Source organism: Capsicum annuum, chromosome 1, assembly GCF_002878395.1.
Source record: "Capsicum annuum cultivar UCD-10X-F1 chromosome 1, UCD10Xv1.1, whole genome shotgun sequence".
Classification (NCBI taxonomy): Eukaryota; Viridiplantae; Streptophyta; class Magnoliopsida; order Solanales; family Solanaceae; genus Capsicum; species Capsicum annuum.
The window spans coordinates 41,334,210-41,354,983 of record NC_061111.1 but is presented as its reverse complement, the minus strand read 5'-3'; the positions used below and the strand labels follow the sequence as shown (position 1 = coordinate 41,354,983).

The window sequence follows — 20,774 nt, the reverse complement described above, 5'->3', positions numbered from 1 at the left end:
TCTCCATTTTAATAGAGGGAACTGGACGGGAATTGGGGGAGGTGTTGGACGAGATGAGGGTGGGGAGGTGGGGTGGGGTCATAAATAAAAATGGAGCTTAAAGCTCCATTAAAATAGAGATTGTACAGGAGTTTTAAGCTCTATTTTAATGGAGGAAACTGGACGCAGGGGGTGGGGTGGGGTGGGGGGAGCTGTTGACCTGGACGCGTAGGGGGAGCTGTTGGATGCGGGGTGGGTGGGGTGGGGGAAGGGGGTGATAAATTAAATAAAAAGAAAAAAAATTATTAAAAAATAAATAAAATATGAAATTAAAAATATTTAACACGTGGCAGCACCTGATTGGTGCGTGCATCTACTTCTTTATTGTGACTGAGATTCAGCAAAAAATAGTGTATTTGCAACGAAATAAAAAAGAATCGTGGGGGAATAAGTTGAAATTAAAGTTTAGGTGTCTTTTTGCAAAACTTGGACAAGATCAGTGGTGTAATTATGTATTTACTCTTTTTTGATAAAGTGAAATATCAATTGTTTAGCATTCGTCTCTTCAAAAAACTTCATTGACAATAAAAAGTATGTATTAGAAATTAAAATCTAAGCTGCACATTAAGCGAGGCGAGCGCTCAACACATTTTGAGTCTTGCTTCGAGGCTTATGCGCGCCTTTGACAACACTGATGCACCCACAGACTTTAAATCTTGGATTCGCCTCTATTTTGATAGCTATATTTTTGCCATATATTTTCCTAATTTCCTATACAAGATTCAAAATTATTTGCTCAGTGTGGTTTGCACACTAAATTAAATCTTATAAAAGGGGGAAAAATACTTAAAATCATGCTCTCCAATCATATCCACTAACGACATATCCATCAACCTGTTCAGTGACCCTGCATAAAATTTCCCTTTGCATCAAAGCCATAAAGAAGCCTCAAAAGTCACTAAATCATGAGGAGGTTTTATTAGAATTGTTAAAAGTACATTGTTGCATTTTACCCTGTGGTAAATACAGGGCAAGAATCACTAAAACAATAACTATTTAATGAAAAATATAATAATAATAATAATAATAATAATAATAATAATAATAATAATAATAATATATTAGAATAGAAAAAACTGTAATGATTTGAATTAACTCCCTTTCTTTCTTTCTCTCGTTTCTAAACAATAATGTAAGATAGCTCCAACACTCAAATCTGCCTAAGAGCTATCCAGATCCTCAAAAGAACTAGGAAGTATAGATTTCCACCTCAAACCAAATGCAACACCAATAGTACAAGTACTGAAGCCGCCAAGAAGAGTCCAGCACTGCTCCTGACACCATCATTAGGGCTATTTGTTACCACGGTGATAGGGGGTGACTCGGTGTCTTCGACTGTGGATGGTGGTTCCACATAGTGTGGAGGAAGTAGTTGGTTGAGGCTCGGTGGAAGTCCCATACCATGCCCCACTTTGATCTCAAATGTCATGCCCTTCAGGCACTGGTTCCCATCATCAGCATCAGAGAAATTATATTGTCCGCCCTCAATGATCAGTGCAACAGCGATTGCCATCGCTTGCTAAATTCAATGTTGCCGCCTTGATACTGAAATGTGTCATCATCTGAAGAATAATCCGTGGTGCAGTTCCTATATGTGGTCTCATCATATGTTTGAATAACTGTTTGGTTGGTGTATGTACTAAAAACTAAACACAAGTTTAAAACAAGTTCAAATAGCAGTTACTCTGAAATACAGGATTATGATAAAGAGGTGTTTGTTTCTACTTGTGGATATAATAAATTTGTATAAGTAAATTTACAGCAATTCAGAAACTCTTCTGCATAGCTACATAAAATTTAGAATTCATTCCATGGTCGCCGATTGGATTAGAAAGAACAGTGAATGCGAAACAGTTCATGTAATTGGGAGACTCATGATTTTTGAGTGAAACCTGATCAGACATGGCATCTTCTGTATAATGGCAAGAACTATATTTATGAGATTCATACTTATGATCACACATAAACTTACAATCCTCTAATAGGAATTACGACTCAATTATGAAATCCAACTATTTTTTGAACAAAACTGTCGTAAATTTCGAGTAACTGGTAAAATTGTTGTCATATGACCAGGAGGTCACGGGTTCAAGCCTTGGAATTAGCCTCTAGCAGAAATGCAAGGTAAGGCTGCGTGCGATACACCCTTGTGGTGGGGCCCTTCCCCGGATACCTCGCATAGCGGTAGCTTTGTGCACCGGGCTGTCCTTTTTAAACATGTAGACTAGAAGGATTCAAGTTAAAGCCTTTTTAGCATCAGAAAATGTAAACTAGTCAGTCTACTTCAGCTTCTAGACCACAGTGGTTGTGCATTAAAAGTTATAACTTTTGCATCAAGATAATAGAACATGGAATAGGAAGTAAACCTTTTTCGTTAGTGCCACATTTTCCTTCAAGGAAACAATTAAGAAGTCATTAACTATGTACCAAACTCCAGTTTATTTCAGCTCATTAGAATGGCATTGTGAACTACGTCTTATATTTTATCTCACTTTGAATCTAATTTAATCACTTCACAACATATTTAGAGATAGAGGATCAGATGATGTGACTGAAATAAGAAATCATCCGATTATAATTAACTTCATCTTAAAACATCATATGAAAATTATAGCAAGAAAAGCAACTTTTTTCTAAAGTTACATAACATTTTCAAACCTGCTTTAAACAACAATAATTTACAACAACATTTGTTTGAAGGATTATGGAAACAAAATGTTGATAGGAAACTAATAAAATTTAGTTTCATTTTTCTAGTTAAGTGTATCAGTTAGTTTCACTCGGCGTGATATTCTGAAAACTCATGTTCATTCAACTATACTATCACTCAATGCCCAAATCTGTTTACGCTATTACCACATGAAAGAAAGACCAATCTAGCAAAAATTTTCAACCATCATTTTACTCCACAAAGATGTCTTTCTCTTATTTAAATGCACATCCTACCTCCATCAGAACCAGTGTTCACGCACATATTGTAACTTCTTTGGTCAGTGGTATTTAATTTATGTACTAATTTTCGAGATCCGACCAAGGAAATGAATGAAGTATAAGATCCATCAACAACGAAGACTGCGCACTAGTGATCTACTCTATCAAACAGGGAAGTCTATAACATGAGATGGGTGACAAGATTTATCAGCAGAAAAACAGATATCCTTAGCGTTCTTCAGCTAAGAAGCAATTAGGATTTCAGGATCATGGAACGTAAGACCTAATCAAGAACTACAAGAACTTGTCAAACATCTCTAAGTAATCGGCAAGAACCACACAAGTTAAAAATACTTCTGATCTCTCAAGACTCTTCACTAGCATAGAAACTTGCCTTAGATACAAAGGTGGATCCAAGAACTAAAGTCAACTGGTGTAATATGCCACTGGACTTACCAGTCCTTCGTGACAAAAGACATGAACTGAGCATGAATATGTACATTCTTAGAAATTTCAACAATATATACTTGAATCAGAGCCAGAAAAGATCAGTACTTTTCCTCCACCCCAACTCCAGGAGGATCAATGGTATTCCCATTTACCCTTCAGACTATAACTCTCAACCGATTGATGATGGAGATGCTCAACCACTTGACCAAACCTTATTTGTCTAAGATCAGTCATTGTTTAGACAGTGTTTAATAACTCCAGGTCCTACTAATAACTGCGAGTATAAGTTCATTGAACAAGTCTACCACTCCCCCAAAATGCATAAGCAAATTCAACTCCTCCTAGCATAATAATCCAAAAAAGAGTAATCTTTATCCAAAAACATATATACAAAAAATCACCCTCCCGTCTCTCTCCCTCTCTCTCTAAAATTGCTCAAAAACTCAGCAACTTTAGAAAAAGTTTTTATTACAGTTTCAAAAGTTCTATCTATATCTCCCATACTGTTTCATACAGATTTACTATCATCCAAGTAAGTTACATTTCTTGATTCTAATTCGATAATAACTATTAATCTAACAACCATTTGAGAAATCAACTCAAGATTTGACTAGACCCATCAATCAAGAAACAACAAAGACCACATAAAAAAAAAACTTACTTAAATAGTCACTAAGATTGAAGGTCTGTTTAGCAGCCCAAGCAGAGTAATCAGCAGAAGGCTTTTGAGTATTTATGTTAAAGAACCAACCAGCTGGACCGCCAACTGTATGGTTGGTATATCCAGTTGATTGTGAAGCTGCTGCCATAAAGAGCAGAGCCACAGCTACTAGGAAGACCATGGAGTCAACCACTGCCATGGTCATGTGGGAGAGATGGGCACACTAGCGTTTGACGATCTGAAAGAATAATATGTGAAAGATGGATTGAACTTAACTTACTCGTAACATAGGTAAGGTATAAAAGAATAAAAGGTTAGACACATAAATATTCAATATCTTTTTTTGGCATGCGACCACATGGTTCTGGACCACAGCTGGTGTTCAAAAAAGATGGCTAGTCATCATGCTACTATATTGGAGCAAACATGACAAGTTTTAGAGGTGTTCATGCTCCAGTTTGAGTTGATTTTTATTTTAAAATTAATAAATATGACATTTTAGAATATCTAAAATATTTGAATCAAACTAAATTACTATAATATAAATTTTATTGGTTTCAATTTTTTCGATTTTATCATTTGATTTTTGTGAATTTCAATAATGTATTTTTAGCAAATAAAGCAATAAGTATTATCGTGTTACTTAAAAAGACAAGAAAATGAACTATCACAATTAAGAGGAGGTTGGTGGACTACTTGAGGTATCATGAGTTTTTGGAAGATAAAAGCAACCAAAAAATGACAAAAAGAAGAGGAGGATTTTTTTTTGTTAAAAACTGGCATAGCATTAGTATTAGTTACTGGCAAAAGGATGTTCCGCATGGGTGCGCAGATGACAGAGTAGAGTTATGAGTATTAGTAGCCATATCCCGGCATACTGGGTTAATAGAGATTAAGTTTATAGTACGAAAAGAAAATGCTCCTAATTTATCCACTTGGACTAGTGCTTCAACTGATACAAGAAATGTAGACAAGATCTAAGTATCCCCAAAATTGGTTTCAGCAAGTCCAAGTTTAACAAATACATCCGCTACCGCCTTTTACTCTCTAAAGATATGGCGTGGTGGGGCAGCTTGGGTGTCCTTCATCAACGACCTACAAAAGAACAAAAGATTGTGATAGCGACTATTGTCAATTAGAAACATGCGCGTTAATTTCATAGCATCAACATCAATCTCGATTGGCTTTATATTGTTAGCAGTAGCTATTTCAAAACTTTTCTTGAGTGCAAGTAATTCAGCATGCAAAGGGATTGTGTGGGGTTCCATGGAGTAGAAACCTATCACCCAGTTTCTATCGTGGTCACGAATGACCCCTCCCAGTCCCGTCCTACCAGAAGTTTCACTACAAGCCCCATCGGTATTGAGTTTAAAAGTACCCAGTCTTAGAGGATCCCAACAAACAAGTAGACTGACACGGTTTGTATGAGGCGTAGAATTCTCTTTGACAATGTAAAGGTTGTATTCCACCGCATAGTTTATAGGGGTATCTACATTAATTGGGTCTCTTTTATATTGAAGATGTTGTTGTTTCTGGTAAGCCAAATTGCCCAAAGGCATTGAGTGATAAAGATGCCCCAGGTAGTCATACTATTGAAAGGTTTGTGCATCATATTTTTTCAAAATTGGATCCAGTTAGTATGGTCAAGGGCATGCAGGTCTGGTAGAAGTGAGTTCCTATCGCGACTGGCAATTTTTTGCCAGAAATCCATCAAGTTAGGACATTGAAAGAAGATATAGGTAGTGGTTTCATGGTTGGAGTTGCAGAAGTGACAAAGCGGACTGATATTTAGTCTTATTTTATTATGATAACAGTTGGTAGGTAATCTGCTATGAGTGAAAATCCAAAGGAAGTTCTTGATTTTATTAGTACTTTTAGATTTCCAGATTTTTTTTAAAATTGAAGGAGCAGCAGTGGTCATCTGGGTTTGCAGCTGCGAGTGAGCTATGATTTTATACATGCTCGCAGTGGTGAATCGTCCATTGTTGAAGAATCTCCAGTAGGGGTGGTCATCCCTATCAAAAATAAGAGGAGGGCTATGGCTTAGGATTTTTTGGGTTATGTCTTCAGGCAATAAGAATGAAAGTTTGGATATATCCCAAACACCATTAGTAGAAAGGTGGCCCACTTTAAGATTTTCTTTGTGGTGGTTCAGAGGGCCTTCTATAAGGTATCATATGGGTTTAGCATGTGGGATCCATTGATCCTTAAAGAAGAAAGCTTTGTTGCCTTTGTGTACAAACCAAGCAAGCCCTTTGGTACATTCCTTCCATCCTTGCCTGATGTTTTTCCATATTGTAGACATAATTTTTTTATTGTGGCAGGTATGGAGGTCCCCTTTGTGGTATTTGGTGGTTAGGACTTTAGCACAAAGATTGTTGGGGTTCTTGAAAAATCTCCAGGCTAAACTGACATGGATTGATTTATTGCGGTGTTCGGCTTGGTGGAGGCCAAGGCCGCCTTCAGATTTTCTTTTTGTGATGGTTTTCCAGCCTATGAGGTAAAACTTTTTTTGGTTAGCCGTAGAGCCCCACAAAAAATCTCTTTGGTATTTGTCAATGGCCTTTAAGGTTTTGTGGGGTAAAGTATGGAGCTACATGACATGATAAGGGATGCTACTTAAGGATGATTTGCCAAGTACGCATTTTTCTACCATATTCAACATATGGGTTTTCCCAGCCGGCCAACTTGTTGTTCATATTATCCAGGATGAAGCGAAAATCGGTATAAGGGGGTCGTTGGTTAAAAATGGGAAAGCCCAAGTATTTACCAAAAGTCTCACTTCTCCTAATATTGAGGATAGTAGAACAATCTCCGATATTGGAGTCACTACTATTCTTAGAGAAGATCATCCTTGATTTTTCATGATTGATTTTTTGGCCTGAAAGGCTGCTGAAATCACTAAGGACAGAGATGATGGTTCTGCAGTTTTGGAGGTTGGCTTAGGCAAAGAGGGTTAGGTCGTCTGTTAAGAAGAGGTGGGGGATTTTAGGGCCTCTATGAGTGATGGTGAATGGGGTCTAAGTTTAACTGGCCACAGCATCAGAGATATTTTTGGACAATCTTTCCATACAAATGATGAAAAGATAAGGGGATATGTGGTCACCTTAACGGATACCTCTACTGGGTTCAAAGAACTTGGTGGCTTTTCCATTTATGAGAATGGAGATGGAAGAAGTGGTGACGCATGACCTAATTAGCCGGATGAGATTATCAGGAAAGTTGAAGTAGATAAGAGAGTCATAGACGAAGGACCATTCTATTTTGTCAAAAGTTTTTTCGAGGTCAATTTTGAGAATCATGTTCACTCTCTTTTCTTTTATTTTCTTGAAATGGGAAATATATTCTTGGACAATGATTGCATGATCCACTTCTCTTCTATTGGCTAGGAAGCTGGCTTGGGTAGGGCCGATAATAGAGTCAAGGTGGGGTTTGATTCTATTAATGATTATTTTAGTGACCAGCTTGTAAGAAGTATTGCACAATCCAATTGGTCTGAAGTTTCTGATAGAGGATGCATTGGGGCACTTAAGGATAAGACAGAGGAAGGTGGTGTTGGATTTTTTCGGGATCCTATTTTCCTGGAAAACTTTGCGACAGAAGGTCTTGATTTTTTCACCAATTGTAACCCAAAATTTCTGAAAGAAAAGGGGATGTAGGTCATTCAGCCCAAGGGCTTTCAGAGGATGGAATGATTTAAGGGCACTTAAGATTTCACTCTCTCTAAAAGGGCTAGCCAAAAGAGAGTTGGATTCTACAGAGAGGTCGTGCATTGTTCTACTGTTGTGAGGCTTGGGCCTTCTAGAAGAGATGTGGTCCGAAGTGTACAGGGTAGTGAAGAAATTGAAAATGTGATTGGTGATTTCTTCGCAACCATGGCTACTGTTGCCTGCTTCATTATTATGAGAGTGGATTTTGTTTCTCCTTCTTCTATTCAATGTAGATGCATGGAAAAAATTTGTATTTACATCTCCCTCCTTCAGCTAAGTGATTTTAGATTTGATTTTCCAAAAATTCTCTCCACAGGGCAAGAGCGAGTTATATTCACTGAGGAGCTCTTATTCCAAATTTTGAAGGAAGCTACTATGACGGTAGTTGACAGCTTTTTGGATTCCATCAAGTCTAGCTAAGACTCTTTTGATCTTGTGAAAGATGTTTTCAAAGATAGTGGAGTTCCAATGGGTTGCCTCTCGTTGGAAAAATTCAATATCCTTCAGGAGGCATTGGTCGGTATTGAAACAAGAGTTAACTAAACTTTTGAAAGAATGGTGAGTGCACCACATGGGTTCAAATCTAAAAGTCTTTCCTTGAGGGGTGTGTTTGTTACCAGTGAAGTTGACAAGCATGGGGAGTGGTCCGACTTAGTTCTTGGTAGGTGTGTTAAAGTTGTCTCTGGGTAATGGCTTATCCAGAGGTTATTTGCCAAGCACCTATCAAGTCTTTCGAAGATGAGCTGTCTTCTATTTCTATGACGCTTATTGGTCCATGTATATTTATTCCCTTTGAAACCTAAGTCGACCATACTACAGTGATTAAGATATTGCCTGAAAGCGTTGGCCCTATTAAAATTAATGGGAGCTCCACCTAACTTGTTTTTAGCCTCAAGAATATCATTGAAATCACCACCCATAAACCATTCACCACTATATTTATGGGATATATCACAAAGCTCATCCCAAAGTTGAGTACGCATGTGGTAGTCAGGACTAGCATAAATAGCTGAAAAAAGCCAAGGTCTGTGATCAGGTTTTACCTTTACCATTACGTGAATGCCCTAATCCGAAGAAGAAAAGTTATCAAGCTGGAGGACATCTTCCTTCCACATGACTGCAATGCCCCCAGAGAGCCCGATAGCACTAACTTGAACGTGGTTGTCAAAGCCTAAGGCATCACTAAGGGATTTGTGCTCTGTTATCTTTATTTAAAGGAGAATAAGCATAGAGGGCCTATGAACATTGATCGTAGCCTGACATTGATGCCAAAAAGTAGAGTTATTTGCCCCCTCGTGTTTCAGATAATGAAGTTCATCATGATTGGCTTGATGGTTGGGTGCAGCATTGGGTTCTTCCCCTTCCCCCTTGGTATGACTATCCTCACTGCTACCTGAAGACTGAGTATCACCGCAGCTGGGGTTGTTTCTATGGCATTCCTCACCATTAATGAAAATATTTTCCTCTTCTTCAACGAGTATGCTATAGTAACTGAGCTGGATGGCTTTTCAAATTTTTTTTGAAGAGTTCTTTCTAGCAAGAAGGTTTCTACCATTGGGTCCCAAGCTTGTTTAGTACGTATTACATTTTCAGGTTGCACAGGTGCATTGCTTCTCGTGCCGTTAGGTTTTCTACGCGCTGGTTTCCGTCCCCTGAGCCCTATTCCATCACTAGTTGTGTCAAAGTTGTGGGGCATTGGATGATAAATGGGGATTGGTTGTTGTGGAGATAAGGGATGGTCGGGAAGAATGGGAGGCTCTAGAATATTTGTCCCATCAATGTGCTTATTTCTCCCATCAAGGTCAAGTGTTGAAGGTCCACTGATTGGGTGGCTGTAAGAGTCTGCATCCAGATCTGTTGGCCCAAGTTTTCCATAGCTAGATCGATAATTTCTTGCGCAATCTGAGCTAGGTAGGCTGGATCTTATTGCAAAATGATAATCGGCTGGTTGCCTACTGTCAAACGCAACTGGAGCCACTTCACCTCGAGGGTATGCTCTATCCACGACGTCGGATGACAGTCCGACGGTGTTGGGGCAGTGATGAAATAAAACGATTTCAGTGAACGATTGTTTTTTAGTTAGCTTTGGTAGTGGTTGTCCATGGTTAGTTCTTGTGGTGTCTGAGGGAGAAAGTGGCCATGAAGAGCTTATTAAATGGGGAGTAGCTTCAAAGGAATTAATAGATTTAACTCCTTTAGTCATATCGGCAGCTAGAGAATTATGACTCTTCTCATAAATGGAAGAGTTACTCTGGTTAGGGGAGTCTGGGTAGAGATTTCCATAGGATCTGCTAGAGGATATGGGAGAGTACGACCCCTCTCAGGGTCGTTTGAGTTAATGTTATCATAAATTGGATATTTTTTGAAGTGGGGTGATGGATCAGCTTAAGCAAAGGGGATGTTGGGTAAAGTCAAGGATGTTTTGTGGGGTCCAGTAGGTCCCTTTTGGGGAATAGGAGGAATTTCAGGATTGCCCTTGATAGTTTTATTATTTTTTGTTTAGTTTTGCTTACTGAGTCTGCAGTATTATCATTGTTTCGGTATTCAAAGAGTGGTTGATACAGCTTGGTGTTTAGAGACGTACCTGGCGGGGCTTAATGGGGACTTACCTGCTGGATGAGATTTGAATATTGAGTAATGTGTTTTGTTGCTTCCGCCTTGGCATTTTTGCCTGTGTATCTCCTCTTAGGAAAAGTAACAAGTTGCCAATCATTGCTCTTTGGCTTTGTTGCAGACGTTGAAGGGGTATCATTTTGAGGAGAAATGTTGAGTGAATGGCTACAATGACTGGAGGCATGGCCAATTCTTTCGCATACAGTGCACATCACACCTTCCCTTTCATATACCATTTTTTTAGTGTGGGTGCCAATTGTGACCTTCGTCTTGACTGGGATCTCAATTGGGACTTGGATACAAATTCGAGCATGTCTACCTCGCAATGTTGAGGGGGTACATGTATCGATTTTTAAAAGCTGTTCTAATTTTGCTCCTAACTTCTCAAGGATCGATCTGCCATAAAATTCAGTGGGGAGTTGGGGAAGCCTAACTCAAATTGCAGTGGGGGTGAGAGTGGTTTTTTCAGTGACGAAATTCGGTTCCCACCTTTTTACAGAGAGAAAAACCCCAGTGACGAACCATGGTCCTCCATGGAGAACTTTTGTTGCATTTTCTGTAATGACCCTTACGGCCATTTTCCTGTATTTTCATATAATTTTAGTACTAACTAAATGTATCGTGGATTATTTAATTTAACTTGGCATTTGGTAGAAATATAATTTAGTACCCTTATAGAATATTTTCGATATTGATAAAATTCTTTAAGTCATGATATATTTATATTATTTTATAATAATTTTGTTGTGATTTATTAATATTTTATGCGGAGATAGTAAATTTAAAATATTAAAATATTATTAGTATATAATATAGGTTTTGTTAAAAATAATTTTCTATTAATTATGATATATTCAAAGTATTATAATTATTTTTACCATGAATTTATGCAATACCCGATTATGTATGCAATGTAAAGAAAATAATTCAACCGTAAACGTGTGGAAAGAAGCATGGCAGGCATATATGTGTCCATGAATTGGCCATTTGGAAAGTGCTTTACTTTCTCTTATATATACAAATATATCCTTAGTCTTTTTTTTTTTACTATAAAGAATGCAAAAGAAAAGAAAACTTTCCAACCACTAACATATTTCTCAGTTCCTTGAAAATATTGCATCTGCCATCCCCTTACCGTCGGGTTTCTATTTTTCCTTTTCTATATCCGGTCCTTCGTTTGTTTCTTTTAAATTACTTAGATTTCTTGTTTAGCCTTACAAAATTGTTTATAAGTTAAAAGGTGTTGTGAAAAATAATTTCTTTGATGTTGTTCAAATTCGAGTTCTAGCGGGATACTATTTGGAGGCTTCACGTAAAGATATTCTAGCTTTGGCGTCCAGGTAGGCTAGGTTTATCCTATTTTTTTGATTGAGCTTACTTACCGAAAATGTTAACTATTATGTTAGCTTTGGATAAGTGCTTGTAGATACGTATTATTTGATATGTATAAACTGTCCTATTTATTCGGATTGGGACCCCTTTGTAGTAGATTTTGGTATTTTACCTTTCGATATAATATAGCACCTACCACTTTGGGACATAAAATTTAATTGCAAAATCTTTAATTTAGCCCTTTTAAATTAAAATTGGTTGATAATTATTTAGACGTTGACATTGTTATAATATGGAATAGATTTTAATATTATCGGTGGGTTATGGTTACTATAAGTTTTAGTTCGAGTCCGTCAATTGATTATTATGATTACTATGAGTACCGGTTCAAGTCCAGCAATTGACTATTATTGTTACTATGAGCTTCAGTTTAAGTTCGGCATCTGATAATAGTTGGGGTTACTCTGAGTTCCGGTTCGAGTCTGGCATCTGATAATAGTTGGGGTTACTCTGAGTTTCGGTTTAAGTCCGACATCTGATTATTTATGTTTACTTTCATCACTTGTGTGTCCCAGCGGCTTATGGGGGTACGGTTGAGTTAATTGTCTTCTTCAGTGTGTCTAGGGGGCTTATGAGGGCGCAGTTAGGTTATGGTTGATTTAATTGTTATTACTGCATTATTTTTTTGTATCGCACAAGTTTATTACTTTATAGTCGTTGTGTAGCTTGGTAGTTGTTTACCTTTCCATCCTTATTTACTAATAACTCATATTACATCCTTGCATTGTAGTTACACCTTTTCTGTATTAAACTCAGTCGGTCGATGATGCCTACTTAGTACCTGTTGTTTTTGGTACTCATACTACCCTTCTGCATCTTTTTTCCTGATGCAGATCCAGGTACTAGCAGTCGGTGTTGATGTGGTTACTACTTTTCAGTGCTGGTTTAGCACGGAGTGAGCTTACTATCTTTCGAGGCTGATCCTCCTCTATCTACTCTAATTAGTCTTTTTCACTCGAGACTACTTGTGTACATTTTAGATTTTTGTCTAGTACTCTGGGTACCTGTTAGTAGTGACTCTAATACTGACCTTATCAGGTCTTGGGAGGGATTCAATTGTATAGTTGGTCCTTTTTCCTCCTCTCGTTTTTATATAATACATATGCTCTCTTCTTAGTTTTCACTTATTATTGTGGTTGTTATTATCATATGCGATCTTTTATTTTGTCTCTGTCTATCAACCCATTACCTATCATTTCGAGCTATGGTGTGGCTTGCCTACTGGTGGGGTAAGGTAAGCGCCATCATGACTTGAGAAATCGAGTCGTGACAAGTTGGTATCAGAGCAAAAGTCGCACTGGTATTATTAGTACTGGAGCCGATGTTTAGTAGAGTCTTGCGAATCGATATGGAGACGTCTATATCCTATCCCTGGGAGGCTACAGAGCATTTTTAGGAAAAAAAATCTCATTTTCTTGATCCATTTTGTGCGTTGCGACTGGTTAAGTTATAATCTTTTTAGTGGTTCACTCTTTACGCAGATGGCTAGGACACAAGGTTCGAGAGTAGGGGTTCGGGACCGCGGTTCCGCTTCTAGAGTTCTATCTTGGGGTCGAGGTCGACCCAGATATCAGGGGCAGGGTAGAGTAGCAGCCCCTATTCGAGATTAGGTCAGGGATCCAGTACCTGATCCTGTTATAGCTTCGGGGATTGAGATAGCTCCAGGTATTCTGCCACATCAGCAGGTGGGCCAGGGGGCAGCCCAGGCTCCACCTGGCGTTATATCTCTTTGATTATTCGGGATAAATTAGTTCAGTTATTGGGGTTAGTTGGTGGTCCACCGATCGTGGGAGTTCAACCAGCAGGACAGGGTGGTGTAGCTTTAGGGGCACAGCCTGTGGCAGTGGCGCCTAGAGTAGAGGTTCTGCCAGCACCAGTAGTCCCACAGCCGGCAGTAGCCCATCCACTTATGTCTACAGAGAAGCAGAAGATGTTGGTTTGATTTTTTAGATTGACTCCACCCAAGTTTGCCGGGACCCTGGGAGAGGATGCTTATGAGTTCCTATCCAGTTGCGAGCAACGGTTACGAAATTTGGGGCTGGTTGAGGCACGAGGAGTAGACTTTGTTTCTTATCAGTTCGATACGGCAGCGAGGAGGTGGTGGACAGGTTATCTTGATTCCAGGCCAGCTGGATCTGCACCAGTGACTTGGACTCAGTTCTCTGAGGCTTTCTTGGGAAAGTATATGCCTCGTCGCCTGTGTGAGCATCTCCAGGATGAGTTTACCGCATTGAGACAGGGCTCTATGACGGTGGCTGAGTATGAGGCGAGATTCCATGAGTTAGCCAGACACGCCACTATGATTCTAGATACGGAGTATGACCGAATTCGATGCTTTGTTAGGGGATTGACATTGTCACTCTGTAGAGCTACACAGAGTTTGGTGACTTTATTGAAGTCTTTTTTGGAGATATCCGAGCATATTTATTCCATAGAGGAGATGGATCATGAGGCCTAAGGGGGCAGCGATAAGAGACCACGCTACCAGGGTAGTTACAACGGTTCACAGTCCTCAGGCCAAGGATTTCACAGTTGGTACCCTCATCAACAGTCTTCTCAGTATCAGGGTCAGCCTAGTCGGCCAGTTCAGGCATCGCTTCAGATATCTGACAGGGGTCAGACAGTCTATTATAGTTCTAGTGGTTAGAGTAGCAGCCAGCCGCAGAGAGTTATTCAGTCAGGATCATCGAGTAGGGGTGGTCATTCTGGATTCACTGGACCTTTTGGTTACAGCAGGGTTCCTGGGGCATGTTATGACTGTAGAGTTGTTGGTTACTTCGACCGTGAGTGTCCTCGGCGTAAGATGTTTGAGCCTCCAGTTCTGGCTGTACAGCCGATCAGATCAGTATCGTCATTATATAGGGGTGGTGTACAGGGTCATTGAGGTGGTTTCCAAGGTTCTAGAGGTGGTCTGCAGGGAGGTAGGGCAGGCGGTCGGGCAGGTACCCAGTCTAGTAGTGGACAAGGTAATTTGTATGTAGTTCTAGGTAGATCAGGGGTTGAGGTTTCGGATATGTGATCACAGGTATGATTTTTGTGTTCCATCAGCCAGCTTCTGCTTTGTTTGATCCCGGTTCCACCTTTTTATATGTTTCTATTTATTTTGCATCGCGACTGGGTTTATGTTTGGAGTCTTTATCTGTACCGTTATGTGTGGCTACCCCAGTGGGTGACTCTTTAGTAGTGGATCGGGTATATAGATCTTGTTTGGTTACTATTTGAGTGCTTGATACTCATATTGACCTTATTGTCCTAGATATGGTAGATTTTGATGTGATTCTAGGCATGAATTAGTTGTCTCCTTACCGTACGGTCTTTTATTATTTTGCTAAGACCGTTACCTTAACTTTGCCTGGCATACCCCTAGTTGTGTGGCAGAGTTTTGTTAGCCGCGCACTGACGGGGATTATTTCATACATTCGGGCTAGGAGATTGATATCGAAGGGTTGTGAGTCTTTTCTTGCATATATCCGGGATGTTAGTATTGAGAGTTCCCCACTTGACTCCGTCCCTATTGTTCGCGAGTTTTCTGATATATTTTTGACCGACCTACCTAGACTTCCTCCTGAGCGTGATGTAGAGTTTATTATTAATCTCGAGCCTAGCACCCGACCTATTTCTATGGCTCCGTATCGTATGGATCCTGCTGAGTTGAAGGAGCTGAATAGTTAGCTTCAGGATCTTCTAGGTAAGGGATTTATCAGACCGAGTATATCTCTTTAGGGTGCTCCAGCTTTGTTTGTAAAGAAGAAAGATGGCTTCTTGCGTATGTGTATCGACTACAAGCAGTTAAATAAGGTTACTGTGAAGAATAAGTATCCTATGCCTCGCATCGATGATTTGTTTGATCAGCTTCAGGGTACGGCGGTGTTTTCTAAGATTGATTTTAGGTTCGATTACCATCAGTTGAGAGTTAGGGCTGCGGACATCCCTAAGACAACCTTCAGGACTCGTTATGGTCATTGTGAGTTCCTGGTGATCTCTTTTGGGTTGACTAATGCTCCAGTAGCTTTTATGGATCTGATGAATCGCGTGTTCAGGACATATTTGGACTCTTTCATAATAGTATTTATTAATGACATTCTGGTTTATTCGAGGAGTAAGGAGGAGCACGAGCAGCATTTGAGAACTATACTTTGCACTTTGAGAGACCACAGGTTTTATGCCAATTTCTCAAAATATGAGTTTTGGCTTGAGTCTGTAGCTTTCTTGGGGCACGTAGTGTCCAAGGACGATATTATGGTAGACCCAGCCAAGATTGAGGCTATTCGCAGTTGGGCTAGGCCTACGTGACCTTCTGATGTTCGCAGTTTTATTGGGTTGGCAGGTTACTACAGGCGGTTCATTAAGGGTTTTTCTTCTATGGCAACCCCTATGACTAGATTGACCAAGAAGGAGGTTCTGTTTCAGTGGTTTGTGAGTTGTGAGGCGAGCTTTATGAAGCTCAAGAATTTGCTTACTTCAGCTCCTATTTTAACTCTTCCTATTGAGGGCGAGGGTTTTATTGTTTATTGTGATGCATCTGGTATTGGGTTGGGTGTGTTGTGATGCAGCGTGGCCGTGTTATTGCATATGTATCGAGGCAGTTGAAGGTGCATGAGCGCAACTACCCCACCCATGACTTAGAGTTGGAAATGATAGTATTTGCGCTTAGGATTTGGAGGCATTATTTGTATGAGGTCCGTTGCGAGATATTTACTGATCACCGCAGTCTTCAGTATATTAAGACGTAGAAGAAGCTTAATTCGAGGCAGCGCAGGTGGATTAAGTTGTTAAAAGACTATGATATCTCTATTCTCTACCATCCGGGCAAGGCGAATGTGGTAGCGGATGCCTTGAGTCGGAAGTCACTAAGTATGGGTAGCTTAACTTTCATTTCAACTTCTCAGCGGTCGTTGGCTTTGGACATTCAGTCCTTAGCTAAAATGATGGTTCATTTGGATATTTCTGACCCTCGGAGAATCATTGCTAGTGTTGAGGCCAGATCCACCTTGTCGGAGCAGATTCAGAGTCGTCATTTCGAGGATGACAAGCTTCGCAGCTTTTGAGAGCAGGTGTTGAGGGGTAAGTCTCAGCGAGCTACCCTAGCTTCTGAGGGTGTCTTGCGGTTTGACGGTCGTATTTGTGTTCCAAAGGTTGGAGATTTGATCCAGTTGATTCTTCACTAGGCTCATAGCTCCAGATACTCTATTCACCCTGGGCCAGCTAAGGTATATAGGGATTTGAGGCAGTATTATTGGTGGAGTGGTATGCGAAGAGATATAGCAGGGTTTGCGGCTCGATGTCGTGTTATCAGCAAGTAAAGACTGAGCATCAGAGACCTGGTGGATTGCTTCAGCAGCTACCCATTCTTGAGTGGAAATAGGAGAGAGTTACTATAGATTTCGTTGGTGGATTGCCTTGTACATCGCGTGGTTTCGATAACATTTGGTTCATCGTGGATCGATTGACCAAGTTTGCATATTTTATCCCCGTTTAAGTTTCCTACAGTGCCGAGAGGTTAGCTCGTGTTTACATTCAGGAGGTGGTTCGCCTATATGGGGTCCCGGTGTCCATTATTTCCGACCGAGGCGCTCATTTCACTTCTAGCTTTTGGAGGGCATTTCAGGAGGAGTTGGGGACCCAGGTTGACCTTAGTACAGTCTTTCATCCCAAGATTGATGGATAGTCAGATCGGACTAACCAGGTTCTAGAGGATATGCTCCGCGCTTGTGTGTTAGATTTTGGAGGTCAGTGGGACCAGTTTCTACCTTTGGCAGAGTTTGCTTATAATAACAGCTTTCATTCGAGTATTCAGATGGCCCCGTTTGAGGCATTGTATGGTAGGATATGTCGATCTCCTATTGGTTGGTTTGAGACTTCCGAGGCTAGATCTCTTGGCACAAATTTTTTTCGTGATTTGTTGGATAATGTTCGAGTGATTCAGGATAGGTTACGAGCAGCTCAGAGCAGCTCAAAATAGACAGAGGAGTTATGCTGATCGCAGACGTCGCCCATTGAGTTTCAGAGTTGGTGATAGGGTCTTCCTGCGAGTATCACCCATAAAGGGCGTGATGAGGTTCGGGAGGAGGGACAAGCTAAGCCCTAGATATATTGGACCTTTTGAGATCCTACAGAGTGTTGGAGAGGTAGCTTATATGTTGGCATCGCCACCTGCCTTCTCAGCCATTCACCCGGTGTTTCATGTATCTTTGTTGTGGCAGTATATTCCAGATGAGTCACGCGTACTTCAGTGGGACTCAGTTCAGTTGGACGAGGGGTTGGCGTTTGTAGAGGAGCTAACGTCTATTTTGGCAAGGGATGTTAGGCAGTTGAGCTCCAGGGACATTCTGGTAGTTAAGGTTCGGTGGCGTCACCGTCCAGTTGAGGAGACTACTTGGGAGATCGAGCGTGTTATACGCGCCCAGTATCTCTACCTGTTTGGGCATTCAGGTATGGCCTTATCTTTTACTTTCGCGGACGAAAGTCCTTTTAGTAGTGGATGTTGTAATGACCCTTACGACCATTTTCCTGTATTTTCATATAATTTTAGTACTAACTAAATGTATCGTGGATTATTTAATTTAATTTGGCATTTGGTAGAAATATAATTTAGTACCCTTATAGAATATTTTCGATATTGATAAAATTCTTTAAGTCATGATATATTTATATTATTTTATAATAATTTTTTTTGTGATTTATTAATATTTTATACGGAGATAGTAAATTTAAAATATTAAAATATTATTATTACATAATATAGGTTGTGTTAAAAATAATTTTCTATTAATTATGATATATTCAAAGTATTATAATTATTTTTACCATGAATTTATGCAATACCCGATTATGTACGCAATGTAAAAAAAATATTTCAACCGTACACGTGTGGAAAGAAGCATGGCAGGCATATATGTGTCCATGAATTGACCATTTGGAAAGTGCTTTACTTTCTCTTATATATACATATATATCTTTAGTCTTTTTTTTTTTACTGTAAAGAATGCAAAAGAAAAAAAAAAACTTTCCAACCACTAACATATTTCTCAGTTCCTTGAAAATATTGCATTTGTGATCCCCTTATCGTTGGGTTTCTGTTTTTTTTTTTTTCATATCTGGTCCTTCATTTGTTTCTTTTAAATTACTTAGATTTCTTGTTTAGCCTTACAAAATTGCTTATAAGTTAAAAAGTGTTGTGAAAAATAATTTCTTTGATATTATTCAAATCTGAGTTCTAGCGGCATACTATTTGGAGGCTTCACGTAAAGATATTCTAGCTTTGGCGTCCAGATAGGCTAGGTTTACCCTATTTTTTTAATTGAGCTTACTTACCGAAAATGTTAACTATTATGTTAGCTTTGGATAAGTGCTTGTAGATACGTATTATTTGATATGTATAAACTGTCCTATTTATTCGGATTGGGACTCTGTTGTAGTAGATTTTGATATTTTACCTTTCGATATAATATAGCACCTACCACTTTGAGACATAAAATTTAATTGTAAAATCTTTAATCTAGCCCTTTGTAATTAAAATTGGTGGATGATTATTTAGACGTTGACATTGTTATAATATGGAATGGATTTTAATATTATCGGTGGGTTATGGTTACTATAAGTTTCGGTTCGAGTCCGGTAATTGATTATTATTATTATTACTATGAGTACCGGTTCGAGTCCGACAATTGACTATTATTGTTACTATGAGCTCTGGTTCGAGTCCGGCATCTGATAATAGTTGAGGTTACTCTGAGTTCCGGTTCGAGTCTGGCATCTGATTATTTATGTTTACTTTCATCACTTGTGTGTCCCACCAGCTTATGGGGGTACGGTTAGGTTAATTGTCTTCTTCAGTGTGCCTAGCGGGCTTATGGGGGCTCAATTAAGTTATGGTTGATTTAATTGTTATTACTGCATTATTTTTTTGTATCGCACAAGTTTATTACTTTATAGCCGTTGCATAGCTTGGTAGTTGTTTACCTTTCCATCCTTATTTACTAATAACTCAGATTACGTCCTTGCATTGTAGTTACACCTTTTCTGTATTAAACTTAGTCGGCCGATGATGCCTACTGAGTACCTGTTATTTTTGGTACTCATACTACACTTCTGCATCTTTTATTCCTGATGCAGATCCAGGTACTAGCAGTCTGTGTTGACATGGTTCCTACCTTTCAGTGCTGGTTTAGAGCGTGGTGAGCTTACTGTCGTCTGAGGCCGATCCTCCTCTATTTACTCTAGTTAGTCTTTTTCACTCGAGACTACTTGTGTACATTTTAGATTTTTGTCTAGTACTCTGGGTACCTGTTAGTAGTGGCTTTAGTACTGACCTCATCAGGTCTTCGGAGGGATTCAATTGTATAGTTGGTCCTTTTTCCTCCTTTTGTTTTTATATAATACATATGCTCTCTTCTTAATTTTCACTTATTATTATGGTTGTTATTATCATATGCGATCTTTTATTTTGTCTCTGTCTATTAGCCCATTACCTATCATTCCGGGCTATGGTGTGGCTTGCCTACTGGGGGATAAGGTAGGCGCCATCACGACTTGACAAATCGGGTCGTGACATTTTTAGGGTGGTCGAATTTCGCTGTATAGTAGCTATGCCCTAAGTCTATCAGGATGAGTGGTTCTGTGGGATTCCACAGGTCATTCAACTTGTTATTTAGGTATGAATGTGCTATCATTTTGCCAAACAGTTTGAGAATAACGGAGTTTCTCCATGGGTGATAAATTTTGGCTCTCTCTTCCTCTGTGAGTTGTATTGTTTCTGGATCCGAATTTGCTTCCAAGTGTTGGTATGCTTTCTGGTACTAGCAGTCTTTGTTTAGCTTGACTTCTTTATTCATTAAAGCAGGCTTTCGTCGGTTGGTCTTCTTCCATTCCAATGGGGTGGTCAGGTGGTTCTGGTGGGTCAGGTGGTGGATGAAGGAGGGGTGGTTCTGTTGCCTGTTGCAACAGAAGGTTGTTGTTACTGTTCATTTTTCTTGTGA

The 20,774-nt window shown here is 39.5% G+C and overlaps 2 pseudogenes; one reads left to right on the top strand and one right to left on the bottom strand.

Annotated features, from left to right (window-relative positions):
• Positions 1 to 1,249: 1,249 nt before the first annotated feature.
• On the bottom strand, positions 1,250 to 4,286 carry LOC107854161 (annotated as a pseudogene).
• A 6,142-nt stretch (positions 4,287 to 10,428) lies between these two features.
• On the top strand, positions 10,429 to 20,774 carry LOC107879566 (annotated as a pseudogene).